The sequence below is a fragment of the Bubalus bubalis genome, chromosome 14, assembly GCF_019923935.1.
Source record: "Bubalus bubalis isolate 160015118507 breed Murrah chromosome 14, NDDB_SH_1, whole genome shotgun sequence".
NCBI classification, from domain to species: Eukaryota; Metazoa; Chordata; class Mammalia; order Artiodactyla; family Bovidae; genus Bubalus; species Bubalus bubalis.
In genome coordinates, this window is record NC_059170.1 from 59,310,166 (window position 1) to 59,326,414 (window position 16,249).

General features: G+C 39.9%; 1 long non-coding RNA gene across 1 annotated transcript in view; it reads right to left on the reverse strand.

The window, feature by feature from the left end:
* Window positions 1–10,530: 10,530 nt before the first annotated feature.
* Window positions 10,531–16,249, reverse strand: part of LOC102397734 — a 133,496-nt gene continuing 127,777 nt past the window's right edge. Inside the window, exons 9-11 of the long non-coding RNA XR_006544631.2 lie at window positions 14,811–15,159; window positions 13,272–13,460; window positions 10,531–12,487 (exon numbers count right to left, since the gene is read on the reverse strand). This is a non-coding gene — a long non-coding RNA (uncharacterized LOC102397734). The remainder of the gene's footprint in view (window positions 12,488–13,271; window positions 13,461–14,810; window positions 15,160–16,249) is intronic.

Below are 16,249 nucleotides of genomic sequence, written 5' to 3' on the forward strand. Positions count from 1 at the left end.
TCTTGTCTTGTTTAGGAAGGTCAACCTCAACTCAATATTATACAAATACTTTTCTGTATTTCCTTCTAGTAATTTAATAATCTTGATTTATTATTTTGTTTTCTCATTTTTATAGAGAATGACAATTTACCTTCCAAGTCCTTAAATGCATCACTTGTAAATTTATAGGCTTTATAATGAATCTAGCTTTATGTTTTTCCAAAACTGTGGGAAATTATCCAGTAACTAACTGTTCATTAAATTTTCCACCCTTTATCTCATATTTGAAATGCTACCTGTATCAAAATGAAATTCTCATATTTCCAGGAGTCTGTCTTGGGACTCCTGTGTTTCACTGATTGCTATGTCTATAACCATGCCACTGTCTCACTGTTTAATTTATTATAGCTTTATGGTATTTTTTTCCATCCCTTTCCTTGTTCCTCTTTTTTATAAATGTCTTTGCTGTTCTTGTGCCTTTTCTATTTCATGTGATATTCAGAATAAGCTTCAGATTTCTAACAGAAATTCTTATGGCATTTTGATTGGTGTTATATTTAATTAATCAATGAATTTGTGGTAGGTAGATTTGATGTCTTTATAATGTTGGATATTTCCATCCAGGAGATATGTATATGTCTTGATTTATATCTTATAAATTTTTTGTCTGTTTATTTATATAATTCTGACATTTCATATTAGGTATTTTATAAATGAGTTGCAAATTATAAACGGCACTGTATTAGTTACTACGTTTTCTAAGTGGTAATGGTAGATGCTATCAATTTTGCATGTTGTTTCCAACTTCACTCGTTAATTCTCATATAAGTCCTAATAGTTTTCCAGATCATTACTTGATTTTTTTCTTGATTTATTTCAATAATTAGAACTTCCATAAAATGTTGAATAGTAATAGTCACAGTAGCTATCCTTGTCATTTTGCCAATTACAGTGGAAATAGCTTTTAATGTTTCATCATCAGGTTTATTTGAGGGACATAAGAAAGTCCCTTTCTATTCTTTTCATAACAAGTGTTTTTAATAATCATTATCATGATTGAGGATTGAATTTGGTTTCTCTTTCATTTGTTAATATTGTGAATTAGACTAATAGGTACCCTGATGTTAACCACCTCTCTATTCGTGAGATGAAATCTACTTGGGCATCAAGTATTTTTCAAATATCATTAGATTTGATTTCTCAATATTTTATTTATGTACTTGCACCTATATATTCAAATTGGACTATAATTTCCCTTTATTTGGGGCTTCCCTGATAGCTCAGCTGGTAAAGAATCCACCTGCAATGCAGGAGACCCCAGTTCAATTCCTGGGTTGGGAAGATCCACTGGAGAAGGGACGGGCTATCCACTTCAGTATTCTTGAACTTCCCTTATGGCTCAACTGGTAAAGAATCCGCTTGCAGTGTGGGAGACTTGGGTTCAATCCCTGGGTTGGGAACATCCCCGGGAGAAGGGAAAGGCTACCCACTCCAGTATTCTGGCCTGGAGAATTCATGGGGTCACAAACAGTCGGACACAACTGAGTGACTTTCACTTTCCCGTTATTAGAGTGCTATTTTTACCGTAAATTGGGGTCCAGATGCTTGTTACTTGAAAGCCAATAAAAAGGCAAGTTTGGTGAAAGGAAAGTTTGGTGGACTGTCGCCCAAGGGAGGGGAGAGGGACATGGACACCTGTCCAAAGGCTGACTTCCTTCCACTGAAGATCAGTGAGCTTTTATAGGTGAAGGGAGGGGGCTACATGCAGAAACAGCACAGTCAGCTCTGATAGTCATCTTGAAATTGGTTCTACAGTGATCTGATCAGTGTAATCTTGTTTTATGCTTAGTTGCTCAGTTGTGTCTGACTCTGCAACCCCATGGACCATAGCCTGCCAGGCTCCTCTGTCTGTGGGGATTCTCCAGGCAAGAATACTGGAGTGGGTTGCCATGCCCTCCTCCAGGGGATCTTCCCAACCCAGGGATCAAACCTAGGTCTCCCACATGGCAGGCAGATTCTTTATCATCTGAGCCACCAGGGAAACCCAAGAATACTGGAGTGGGTAGTCTATTCCTTCTCCAGGGGATCTTCCTGATCCAGAAATTGAACTGGGGTCTCCTGCATTGCAGGTGGATTCTTTACCAGCTGAGCTACCCTCTGATCAGTGTCATCTTGATTGTTTTAAGTACAGTTAATCTGCAGTCCCAGGGTCAGTTTGTTCCCTTTCTTTGAAATTAGCTCTGGGAATTGTGGCAGCTTATGTCATGGCTGCAGTCTGGTCATCACGTAGTTAACTTCTTCCACCTGGTGGGGGTTTTAGTCTCTATAAGACAGTTCAAAGGATGTGGCACAGAATATTATCTATACCCCTTGGAAATGGACTCAAGGTCCTTGATTATGCTTAATGACTAAAGTATTATTTAGTCTCTTTGGACTGTTTTCTTCTGTTTCTGCATTTTCACTGCTTTGATTAAACTTATTCTATGGCTAAAGTTTTTCCACAGACAAAAGGTAGGCTGAGGACATAGAGGACTATAGGGTTCTGCTCCATTTCAGTCCCCCCTTTTCTCTGGTACTTCTCAGTCTTGAGGAAGGACAGGTACAGAAAAAGAAAGGGGACAAAGTTTTGGATAGAGAGGGTAGTCATAAACTTGGCAGAGGAACCCAGTTTTAGTTCCATTTCTGTTCAAATTATCTCCAGCTCTTGGAAGGAATGGGGTGACAATCACTCTAGCAACTTCCTGATGAAGAAGGGTATATTCCTGCCTAATTTGGGGAATGGATACAGAATTGGAAATAATCTCAAGTTCCAAGCTTAGCATCAATATTTTGTATTTTGAAAATATTACCTCTCTCTTTTACCAGGTACTTTGTCATAGTACCTGGACATACTGTACTGCAAAGAGATCAAACTAGCCAATCCTAAAGGTAATCAACCCTGAATATTCATTGGAAGGACTGATGCTGAAGCTCCAAAACTTTAACCACCTGATGCCAAAGGTGACTCATTTGAAAAGACCCTGATGCTGGGAAAGATTGAAGGCAACTGGAGAAGGGGGCAGCAGAGGATGAGATGGCTGGATGGCATCACCAACTCAATGGACATGAATCTGAGCAAACTCCAGGACACAGGGAAGGACAAAGGAGCCTGGTATACTGAAGTCCATAGCATTGCAAAGAGTCAGACAGGACTTAGCAATTGGATAACAGAGATATTACAATGAAGATAATAATCAAATGCATCTTTATATTATTCTTTAAACGTGTTAGGGTTTTTTAACCTTAATGGTTAAAGCAGATGTACAATGTATGTTGAGGGCTTCCCAGGTGGCTCAGTGGTAAAGAATCTGCCTGCCAATGCACAAGATGCAAGAGATGCAAGTTTGATCCCTGAGTAAGGAAGATCCCCTGGAGTAGGAAATGGCAACCCACTCCAGTATTCTTACCTGAGAAATTCCATGGGCAGCCTGGCAAGCCACAGAGTCAGATACAACTGAGTGACTGAGCACACGTGCACAATGCATGTTTATTAGGCCATAAACAGGATGTTTTTGGTTAACCTAAAGTTCAAATTATATCATGAATTAGCCAGAATGACTTCCTCATAACACAATATTTGAAAATTTCTTGCATAATTTCCCCCTTTTAATGGCAGATCTTTTCATAGAAAGCATCAATAATCATTATATTTTCCCGGCATTCTTAGAGTGGTTCAGTTGCCTTTTCTAGGTCCATTCATGTCCCTCAGTGCTAGGCTTATTTTTTGCTTATATATAGACCTAGTCATCCACGCTGGGGTAAAACTAAAACTAAGACACAGTAAACAAATACAGAGGTATGCTTATGGAGAAACATTTTATAGGCCATACATTTTATCACTTATACCCAATTGTCACACAAGCACTGTACATACACTTTTAGCAGTAAACGTAAAGCCAGCAGTGATACACATCAATCCTGAACACTGGGGTAAAAAATATGACTTGAGGCAAAACAATAGATTTCCATTAGCATTCTTTAAATTTCTTACCCACTTCAGCAGTATGACCTGAAAGTTATCAAATATTTTCTATATAGTTTAACATACCAAATAATTCTAGTTACTTTAATATTTCTTCTGAGATGAAAAATAGAATGGTGGTGTCACAGGCTAGGGGGAGGGAATGGAAGGTTATTGTTTAATGGGTGAGAGTCTCACTTTGGGCTGACAAAAGTATTTTGGAGGTGGATAGTTTGTGGTGACGGCGGCACAACAATGTAAGTGCGCCTAAAGCCACGGAACTGTACGTTTGAAAATGGTCAAAATAGTAAATTGCATGTATATATTATCACAGTAAAAACAATAAATAAACATTTTGAACCATAAAAATATTTCTTTTGAGACACCTAAGGGCCATTTGGAATATTCAAAGTCAGCTAGAGAAAGAAACCTACAATCTGTTATCAAAAGCTGCTCTTTATTCTAGGAAAGTTTTGTTCTCTTAACATAGAGAAAGAAAACCAAATTCCAGTTTTCAATCAGCTTACTATTAATAACACGACTCATTTACCAAATTAAATCCAACCTAATCTTAATCACTCCTGACAGAGTACAAAATTCTTTTCTCAAAGTTCCCTTTTTCCACAAATGTTTTATTACTTTTTGTATCCATATAATTTGTCCTTTATTTTTCCCCACCTAGAAATAACCAGCTCCGGGACAAAATTATTATCATCATTTTTCCTCAACAAAAATATCTCCATTCTTTATACCTTCTCTCGCCGACAACACATGCCCTACTTGCTTTACACATTGGAATGTTTCCCTTATCATTTTTAGTAGTTTTAATTACAGATTACAATTTTTAACCCTTAAAAGCCTTAACAAAACCAGGAAACAAGTAACTAGAGTGTTATACCAGCATTTACTGATTGGTAAACTTAAGCACATATTTCATAACCTCTAAAAACTTGCATTTTTCTCATAGTATACTTACTCTTTAATATGGTACAATAAACCCAAACACCTTTTGAAATTCTACTAATTAACCCAAAGCTCAAGTCTCAGGCAAAGTGGGCTGTGTTTGTATTTCAAGGACATGATAAGAGTTAACTTATCTGCTAGACATGCTTTTGTTCTCTAAGCCTCAGCATTCTTAAAACAGTCTTTTATCAAACTAGCTTCCTCTAACTGCATATGCAAAAAGAACTAGTTTTGGAATTTCAAAAGAGTTTCATCTTAACCATTTTTTTTTTTTTCTGGAGTCTAAAGAATACCATTGTCATATTATGTTTTAAAAAATTCTTTCACTGCTATATTTTAAATAGATAACCAACAAGGACCTACTGTACAGCACAGGGAACTCTGCTCAATGTTATGCGGCAGCCTGGATGGGACAAGACTTTGGGGGAGAATAAATACATGTATACGTATGGTTGAGTCGCTTCACTGTTCACCTGAAACTGTTACAACATTGTTAATCAGCTAAACCTCAATACAAAGTAAAAAGTTTTTTTTAATTACCTTTCTTTTTTTTTCAGTCATAATCGCATAACTAAAATTTTTCTAATGAATTGAATCTGAATTTCCCATTTTACAAAAGACAATAAAGATACCAATCACGTGGAACTAGAGATTGTAAGTCAGAAAGAGAAAAACAAAATATTGTATATTAATGCATATATATGGAATCTAGAAAGATGGTACTGATGAACCTATTTGCAGGAAAGGAATGGAGACACAGACATAGAGAAGGGACTTGGGACCACAGCAGGTGGGAGCAGAAATAGTAGCACATGACACTGTATAAATAGTGTCATGTATTATGTAATGTAAATAAAATTTGTAAATAAAAATATGCACATGTAAATAAAAATATACACATGACCATGTATAAATAGACAGCTGGTGGGAAGCTGCTGTACAACACAAAGAGCTCAGCCTGGCACTCTGTGACAACCAAGAGGTGTTGGATGGGGGTAATGGAAGGGAGGCTCAAGAGGGAGGAGATGTATATAGTTATGACTGATTTATGTTGTTGTACAGCAGAAACCAACACAACATTATAAAACAATAATCCTCCAGTTTAAAAAAAGTAATTAGAAAATCATTTTCATATGGAGAGGTGATCAAGAAGTAGGTTGCCAAAATTATAGGAAAAAATCCTTACTTTTAGAGAAAATGAATAAAGCATTGTTTTGTGTGGAGAGACAAAAACTAATGTCATATTTTAATGCATAGAAAAACAGTACAGATGATCTTATTAGAGAAGCAGAAATAGACACACGGGAGGTAGAGAACAAATATATGGACACCAAGGTGGGGGGAGGGGGGAATTGGGAGACTGGAATTGACACATATACACTATTGATACTATGTATAAAATAGATAACTAATGAGAACTTACCTTATAGCACAGGATACTCAATGCTCTGTGGTGATCTCAATGGGAAAGAAATCCAAAAGGGAGGGGATAAATGTAAATGTATAGCTGACTCACTTTGCTGTAAGGCAGAAACTTACACAACATTGTAAAGCAACTATACTCCAATAAAAATTAATTTATAGAAGATAATACCAATCACACAAATGGAATATATACGCACACACCAGAAGACAGAATCATTACAAATACAACAAAATAATGACCGATAGAGAGTCCCAAACAAAGACGCCCGCAACACAAATGGTCCTCAACGTCAGGCACGTCAGAACCAATTGGCAAAATGCCCAAATAGCACTTTGTGCTCAAAGGAGAAGTTAGCCTGGGTGCACACCAGTGAGATTTACCGGGTCTTGGAGCTCGTCTGTTCGTCCAGGCGCATGTTTCCGTTCCACCGAGGAAAAGCGTTCGTTGACAGCCAGTGCCGAACAGGGAAGAAACACGGAGGATTCCCCAAAACAAATGGTTTCAGCAGCTGCTAGAAACACCCGCCCCTCCAAAATCTTCCTCTCAGGGTCAGGTAGGTAGCCTCCGGCAGCGGTTCCTCACAGCCATCTCGGCGTCGTCCTGGTGGCTCCACTCTGGGAAAACCCCAGAAGCCAGGTATCGCGAGAGCACAGGAGTCCCGTGGAAGGAGCCAAAAACTGAGAGTGGGGTCCAGCTGCTCGCCACTCTAAAGGCAAAGAAGAGGCGAGCTGGTGGAAAGGAAAGTTTGCTTTATTCCAGAGGACAACAGCCTGGGGGCAGGGGGCTCCTGACAAAGGCCAACTTCTCCACACTGACAATCAGTGTGCAAGAGATTTTATGAAGGGAGGGAGGGATGGGGCTTCATGCAGAAATAGCACAGTCGGCTCTGGAAGTCATCTTGAAATTGGTGCTGCAAGAGTCTGGTCAGTGTCATCTTGATTGGATTAGGTACAGTTAATCTTCAGTTCCAAAGTCGGTTTGTTCCCATTTCTTTGAGGCCAGGTCTCAGAATTGGGGCAGCTTATGTCATGGCTACAGTCTGGTCATCACGTGGGGGTTTCAGTATCTACAAGACAGCTCATAGGATATGGCTCAGAATGTTGTCTAAACCCTTGAGGAGGAACTAAACGTCCTTGCTGCTGCTGCTAAGCCGCTTCAGTCATGTCCGACTCTGTGCGACCCCATAGACGGCAGCCCACCAGGCTCCCCCGTCCCTGGGATTCTCCAGGCAAGAACACTGGAGTGGGTTGCCATTTCCTTCTCCAAGGCATGAAAGTGAAAAGTGAAAGTGAAGTCGCTCAGTCGCGACCGACTCTCAGCGACCCCATGGACTGCAACCCACCAGGCTCCTCTGTCCATGGGATTTTCCAGGCAAGAGTACTGGAGTGGGTTGCCATTGCCTGCTCCAGAAGGTCCTTGACTATGCTTAATAACTATAAACTAATATTATTTAGTCTTGTTGAACTGTTTCTTTGGTTTCTGAATTTTCTCAGTGCTCTAATTAAACTTATTCTTTGGCTAAAGTTTTTCCACAGATAAAAGGCAGACTGAGGACATGGGGAAGCAAAAAGATCATAGTGTCCTGCTCCACTCACTATGCCTGTCCAATTTTTACAGCAGAATTATGCTAGGTATACAGAGTAAATGAGAGAGCTTTTCTTTCTTAATACTTTACAACAGTTTAAAATAGTAATTATCTGTAACTTACAGGTTTTGCAGAATCACTCATAAAGTAACCTATCGCCTTTTGGAAAGTATTGATATTTACCTGCTTTACACTATCTACTATAGTTCATGATCTAAACAAATTTTATCTTTTTGAGACAGTATTTTTTTTTTTTAGATTATCATTTATTTCACCTGGATTTTCTAGCTTTGAGTGTTGCCAAGTAGAAAGGTAGACCAAAAAACAACCAAAACAAAATGCTTCAAATAAATGGACTGCTGAGCATTTCCTTAACTTGCACTAAAGATGACATTGCTTCTTTCTCTTTTCCCCTTTCAGTGGGAAAAAATTTTTTAGATAATACTTGGAGGAGCTATGATTCAAACGACTTTTCTGTATTAAGCAATTTATAAAGCAAACAATCCAGTTTCAAATGTGTCTTGCTCAATACTAAACTGTGTTTATGAGACAAATCTGTATATGCGAATTATGTAGTTTCTTACATTTTAGATGAAAAATTAAACCCTTTAATAATGGAGAAACAATGAAAAAATGCTTGAAAATAGGTGCAGACATTGAGCTTCCTGATAAATGATGACCACTGCTTTAGAGATGTGGACATTGCAGTGGGGTCATGAACCCCAAGAGTACATGGTGGGTGGTCCTGCAGTTGATGTGGCATGCCCCAGAGCTGCCGCAGGACAACCAGAAAGAACGAGTGTTGATGTCGTGATTGTTCATACAGTGGTCTCTATAGTGTTCATCCATTCTCAGCTGCAGGGCCGAGGCCACTCAAGCCAATCCCATCTGCTCTGCTGTTAATACTGGACTGCTGCTGCTGCTGCTAAATCGCTTCAGTCATGTCCGACTTCCCTGTCCCTGGGATTCGCCAGGCAAGAACACTGGAGTGGGCTGCCATTTCTTTCTCCAATGCATGAAAGCAAAGCAAATCATCCCAGGGCATTTGTATGTAACTTTTAGAGGTTTGCATTGCTGGACCTCTGCTCAGGTTTTGAATTATATTCTTGTGTGTGTATCTCTAGGGTTCTAAATAATTTTTGAACAGCCCCACCAGCAGAGTTCAGCATTGGGCTTTACTAGAGGTGTCTCTTGCTTCTTTGGGAAAGGACAGGACAATTTCCTAGTCCCTGTCTGGCTTAGGCACAGGCTTCAGAGGCAACAACCCCAGATAGATAAGAATAGGGGCATCTGGTTTCAGGCGTTATCTAGATAAGATAGGGACTTTAATCTAGGTTTTTAGAGGTGGGGTTATGGGGTTCTAAAACATGTTTCAGTTGCTTCCAAGATAAAGTGTGTTTTCTTGGGAGAAGGTTTATTGCTTTTACTGAATTCTCCAAGGAGTCGATGAATTAAAAAGTCTTAGTGTATTAGTGAGGGTTGTCCAGAGATACAGAACCAATAGGAGATAGATAGATAGAGGAATTGGCTCATGCAATTATTTAGGCTAATAAATTCCACATGTCTGATGTCTGCAAGCTGGCGATCCAGGAAAGCCAGAGGTATAATTCAGTCCAAATCAAAAGGCCCAAGAATCAGGTGAGTCAACGCTATTAATCCTAGTCTGAGGGCAAGAGAAGATGAAATGTCATGTCCCAGCTCAATCAGTGAGGCAGGGGGAAAATATGGGGGAGCAACAAATTTCTCCTTCCTCTGCCTTTTGTTCTCAACAGATTGGATGATCCCCAACCACTTGGGGAGGGCAGTCCACTGTAGTGAGTCCACTGATTCAAACGTTAAGCTCATCTAGAAATACCCTCACAGACACAGCCACAAACAATGACTAACCTGGGCACCCATGGTCCAGTCATGTTGACACATACAATTAACCATCACAGTTAAGAACCTTGGTAGAGGTATCGTAGACATCCTTTTCCTTGAGTTCAGGCAAAAGTACAGAAGCAGTAATCCAAGGCTCGAGAGAACCAGGAGAGTAGACTCGGGTTTGTACTGCAGGCAAGAAACAGAAGGAAATGGCAACCCACTCCAGTATTCTTGCCTGGAAAATCCCATGGACAGAAGAGCCTGGCAGGCTATAGTTCATAGGGTCACAAAAAGTTGGACACGCTGAGCGACTTCACTGCTTCTTCTGGCAGTGGTTCTCAGTCTTGATTGCTCATTAGGACCACTGGGAACTTATAGAAGTCCAGAGAGATGCCCTGTGAGTTGAATAAGACCGCACTGAATCCAGGTTGGAGGTGTTTGTGTTTCTGTGCCTTAAGGATTCTCAAGAGATCCTTGAGCAAATTCACCCAGAGAGGTCAAGTTCTTGCCTTCAGCTCTACAGCCCCACACAGATCAGATCATAGTTTCTCAAGAAAAAAAAAATCTTCCTTGGTGGCTCAGGCGGTAAAGAATCTGCCTGCAATGCAGGAGATCCAGGTTTGATCCCTGGGTTGGTAAGATCCTCTGGAGAAGGAAATGGCAACCCACTCAAGTATTCTTGCCTGAAGAATCCCATGGACAGAGGAGGCTAGCAGGCTACAGTCCATGGGGTTGCAAGGAGTCAGACGTGACTGAGGGACTAATACTTTCCACTTCCCTCGAAGTAGATACAGTCAGACAATTTATACTTCTAAAGGAAATTATAATAATTACTTGTGGTACATTAAAATTCAATGTTTTTTTATCAGAGATATCAAAGTCTTGCTTGGGATCTAAGGGACTTAGATGCTTCATAATACTCTTGAGTGGTATTTAGAAAGGCTGAAATCTTTCCTGCTGAATAGTCTCATATTGGTGTTGGGGCTTAATATAAATACCCAGAACTTTTACCTATTCCCCAAGAAGTTCACACAGTCTAAAAGTTTAAAACCTTCTATTTTCTGAATATTCATCCCAAATTTTCCAGTTTCATTTCATCCCATTAATTCCAGTGAAGTGAAGTGAAAGTTGCTCAGTCGTGTCTGACTCCTTGTGACCCCATGGGCTACACAGTCCATGGAATTCTCTAGGCCAGAATACTGTAGTGGGTAGCCATTCCCTTCAGGGGATCTTCCCAACCCAGGGATTGAACCCAGGTCTCTCATATTGCAGGCAGATTCTTTACCAACTGAGCTATCAGGGAAGCCTAATTAATTCCAGTGGCAACCACTTATATCATATTATCTCAACAAATCACTCATCAGTGTATTATTTCAGAGAGAATTAATTCCAAGCAAAAGCATTTATTTCCAAGATTTCCATTCTCTTTGCAGTATGCGAAAAATGATCAATGTAATTAGGCATAGACACTATTTAATTTTGATTAGTGATATACAAAGTAAACTGTAGAAACATGAAATATCCAAATCAGGACACAGTCTGAATATAAGGCATGTGAGCAATATACTTTGGTAAAATATTTAAAAGGGTTTTATTGCTTAGCTATTTTTAGCATTTATATTAATTATTTAAAACCCTATTTTTTAAAAACATTAAATAATGCTTCCTGCAAACTCCCCTTTGGTTTGAAGGTAAGTAGGCATTAACTTTTTTTTTTTTTTTGCAGATGCTAATGAAAGCCTGAAATTAACCACCCCATTCTACACTCTCTGCAGTTTTCTCCTGGCTCCCCCATATATATTTTACATCTCTGAGTTTTGATCCTTCTTGTGTGATGTATCAACTAAATTCTGCATTTTTTAGGATAAGAAATATCAAACAAGACAAGCCTATGGTGAAAAGTTCATCAAGCACTTGAATTTAGTGTAGAAATTTGTCTGCCTCTTAATTCTGATTGGATAAACATCAGTTTCTGATGACCAGTTTAGGAACTCAATGATGGTGGGTGGATTACATGACATATCTAGGAAGCATGAAGACCCTATATCCCAGAGTGACTGGCTCTTCATCTCAAAGTTCTGGATGCTTGAGGCACTAGAGAGCAGCTCTTCCTCTGAGCTGTCCTCACCACTGGGAAATAAATCAACAGAAAAGTCTCTGACTTCAGAGCCATCTGTGTAGCTTGGGTTCACATCCCCTTTCTGTCACCTAGAGCCCTGTCACCCTCATGAAGGTCACAAACTATGTGAAGTTCAGTTTCCCATTGGTGAAATGTGATCACTAATACCTGCCTCTGAGGATTTTATGTGTATTATGTAATATATCTGGCTGGGGGAGAGGGAGGCAGTCAATAAATGGAAATGACCCTTATTGCACATTCCCAGAGTCTATTAGCATCACTGCATTTTCTTTCAGCAGAGAAAAATTTATTAAAATCCATTAAAGAATACTTACTTTTATGTAAGTGTATCTCCTAACATTTTCTAGACCAATAACTAATATTTATTGAGTGTCTACATTGTACCAGGGATAGGGTTCGGAACTGAAGACAGAGCAGTGAACAAGGCCTATCCCAGCTTGCTGTTCCTGTGTTTTACAAGTAACTAAGTCCATGCATCTGCTTTGTTCATCTTTGGTGGTTTCAGCAAGAAGTCTAATAAGCCCTCATAGTCTGGAAAAAAAACCACACAAAAGCTATTATTCCTCTTAGGAATTTATTGAATGCTAACTGTAATAAGCATTTGTATCTGTTTTAAATTTTTTATTGAGTTATAATTTAAATACCATACAATTCACTTGCTTGACTTGCACAATTCAGTGAATTCTGGTATATTTACACAGTTGTGCAACTATCACCACAGGCATAGAGGGTTTTTGTTTGTTTGATTTGGGCTTTTTAAAAAATTTTTTGGCCATGGGACATGTGGGATCTTAGTTACCCAGCCAGAGACAGAACTTGCGTCCCCTACATTGGAAGGGCAGAATCTTTACTGCTGAACCACCAGGGAAGTCTCAGCATTTGTACCTTAATTCACAATAATCCTATGAGGCAAGTTCTATTATTATTGCCATTTCACAGAGAAGGAAACCAATGCACAAAGAGATAAGTGTTAACATCACGGCACAAATGTGTGGCTGACCCTGGACCATGGACCCCAGCAGGCCAGCTGCAGAGCCCAGGCTCTTAGCCCCATGCTCCCTGCATCACACAGACGGAGCAGAGCCGGAAGCAGCCTCATCTTCTCCAGGACACACAGCACATGTATACACCTTGAGCCCTGTGGCATGGATGCAGTTTGGACAAATATCCATAGGCTCTGGGAAAAAAGAAGACCCAGAAAAATTCTTGCTACCAGGTGGTCCTAGATCTAAAATTCTCAACGAGGAGGGAAAGGTAGGCAAAGGTTCACCCTAATACCTCCTGGAGAAGGGTTAAGTATGCCAAGAGGACTCACCCTGAGATGTGCCAGATTATCCTGAAAACTTGTATTTCCTTCCCAGGGCAAGGGACTTCTATTAACAAAAAGTGGATTGGAAGAGTGTTTCTTTACTGGGGACATCGGGAGAAGTAGGGGGGCCTCCCCTTAGTGGGCATCATACACAAATTGTGGCTCTGCAGTTGATGGGTTGGGGGTTGTTTGAAGCTGCGGACCAAACAAGAAAGGAAGAATTGCATCAGGATTTATAATCATAGATCTATAACCCAGGCTGTAGATGGCTTCACCATGGCCAAACTCCCAATTCCACAAAGCTATCTAAGCTGGTCAGCGGTCCTCTTGGGACCTGGCAGGAAAGCTCTGTCCAGAGAAGAGTTCCACATGGAGTAGTGAACCTGTTTCTTTTTTTAAAGCTTTTATTGAATTTGTTACAATACTGCTTCTGTTTTACAGTTTTTTGGTTTGTTTTTTTTTTTTTTTTGGTTGCAAGACATGTAGGATCTTAGCTCCCCAACCACAGATCGAACCTGGGCCCCCTGCATTGAAAGCCAAAGTCTTACTTAACAGAGTTTGTATGATGCATCCAGAGTGAATCGGCACTAAAGGAGGCAAAGTAGAGAGACACACAGCTATGGTAGAAGGAACCATGACATGGAGAGATATTAGCTCTTAGCCCAGGAGCAGCAGAAGAGACAGATGGTGGCTGAGACACCCTTCACCATGGAAGAGTGGATCACCATGCAACAGTGGATCACCATGCAAGCAGTGATGCCCAAGGTGGGGTCTATAAGATGATCCATTGTGACATTAGAAGAAAAATAGTAGAGCTCTTATTTGCACTTATTTATTTATCTCATTGCTTCTTCATTTCTATTTTTGCATACATTGAAAATACATATATTGGGGACATGCTCTATTTTTTTTGACCACTGAAGGATCAAAAGTGGTTGGAGGCCACTGCAAAAAGCAGATGCGCTTCTTCTGGGTCAGCCACCAGAATGATGTTATATATGGAAAATGTTCCTATTTGCCATGAGGCCCAGACCTAGGACTGCTGTCTGCACCTACCTCTCTTCTTGTATTTCCTTAAAGACCCACTGATAATCCCAAGGGATCTCTGGAAGAGCCCAACCAAGAGACAGTATCCAGTTTTGGTCTATGGTTTCATGAGGGCAACAGCCATGTACGAGGCTGAGGCTAGGGGAGATCAGAGCTATGATCTCCCAGAAGGAACCACAGAAGGAATTCAAATGGTTCCAGGGAGAAGGTGTGAGGTGGCCCCAGATACCATCAGGGAAATGAGAAATTTGGAATTGCAGCTAGCTTCCTATTGGCCTTCATTAAAAGTTGCATCTTTTCTATCAATCATTTTCTTTTGGATGTACACCTCTGAAGCAGTTAACTTGAGTGTGTTACATTGAACTTTTGGGTAGCTACACAGTGCAGCTCCCTTGGAACCATTTAACACCAAACATTTAAAAAACAAAAGGAAATTTCAAGGCAAGATCTCTAAAGGCCATCAAGCTTTCATAAATTTTCATCAAATTTTCTACCTACCCTGTAGGTCTAGTAGCTGGAAAACTTTTCCAATAGAGAAAAACACAGAAAAAGCTGTAATAAAGAAATGAAGAGAAATCCACTTGAGAAACAGAATTAGAAGCAATTTCCAATGCAGAATATTGGAAGGATTTTAGTGACTTTATCCCATATTACAAGCAAAAATAAAACAATCACAAATATAAAGTAATGTGGTACTTATGTAACATATAGTATGTTCTAAATTCCATAATTATTGCTGCTAATGGTCGAATTCATGAGCAGGGTAACATAGATCAATGGTGATTAGCCATCCTTTCCGTATTCTATACTTGTGAAAACTTGGCTATTACTTCATAAATGATGTTTCCTGAAAAAGGAGAAAATATTTTCATAAATAATTTCAATAGTCTTTCACCGATGAATACCATCCCTCTTTGTAGATTCCATTGGTCCCATCTAAAAATGTCTTAAAATATTAACATAATATAAGCTGTTATTACAGTATTTATGATACCTTTGCTCCAGAAGACCCATTCAACTACCTAAAAGTTCAGTCATGTTGCTGCCAAAATACCTCTCAGCTATGGTTATGTGTCCATTTCTATCTCGCAAGGCAGATGAACACAAAGAGAAATTAATCGTGGTCTCTGGGCTAAAGGAACTTGCACTGTAGCAGGGGGGACAAAACATGCACATAAAAAATTATGATACAAGAGTAAATATGTGATAATACTATAAAAATAACATACATAAGAAGTGGAAGAATGTCAGAAAGATTCTGACATTCTCACTTCCAGAGTAGGGGGGAGGGGTGTCATGAGATTTACAGAGAAAGGTGTACTTGATCGAGGCATTAAGGGACAAGGTATGACTTAAGCTGAATGAGGAGGAAGCAGAGGAGAGGGAGCAGGAAGGGAGTAGAGGTGTGGGAGCTGGGGTGGGGGGCGTGAGGATAGAAAGAAGAGGAACCAAAAAAATCACACCTTCTAAAACAAAGAATGGAAAAACTTGGAGTCCAGTTAAAAAGCAAGTTATGGGATAAAGTTAGCTCCAAAGTAATTGGAGACAAGTATGTTGCTGCTGCTGCTGCTGCTAAGTCACTTCAGTCGTGTCCAACTCTGTGCGACCCCATAGACAGCAGGCCACCAGGCTCCCCTGTCCCTGGGATTCTCCAGGCATGAGTGGGTTGCCATTTCCTTCTCCAAAGCATGAAAGTGAAAAGTGAAAGTGAAGTCACTCAGTCGTGTCCAACTCTTAGCGACCCCATGGACTGCAGCCTACCAGGCTCCTCTGCCCATGGGATTTTCCAGGCAAGAGTACTGGAGTGGGTTGACATTGCCTTCTCCAGGAGACAAGTATAGAAGTGGGTAATAAAGAAGGATAGGTAATAAAGAAGGTTGGTTGGTTGGTTAAAAGGATATGATTTAAAGCATCTTCTCTTACCGTTATCTATTTCC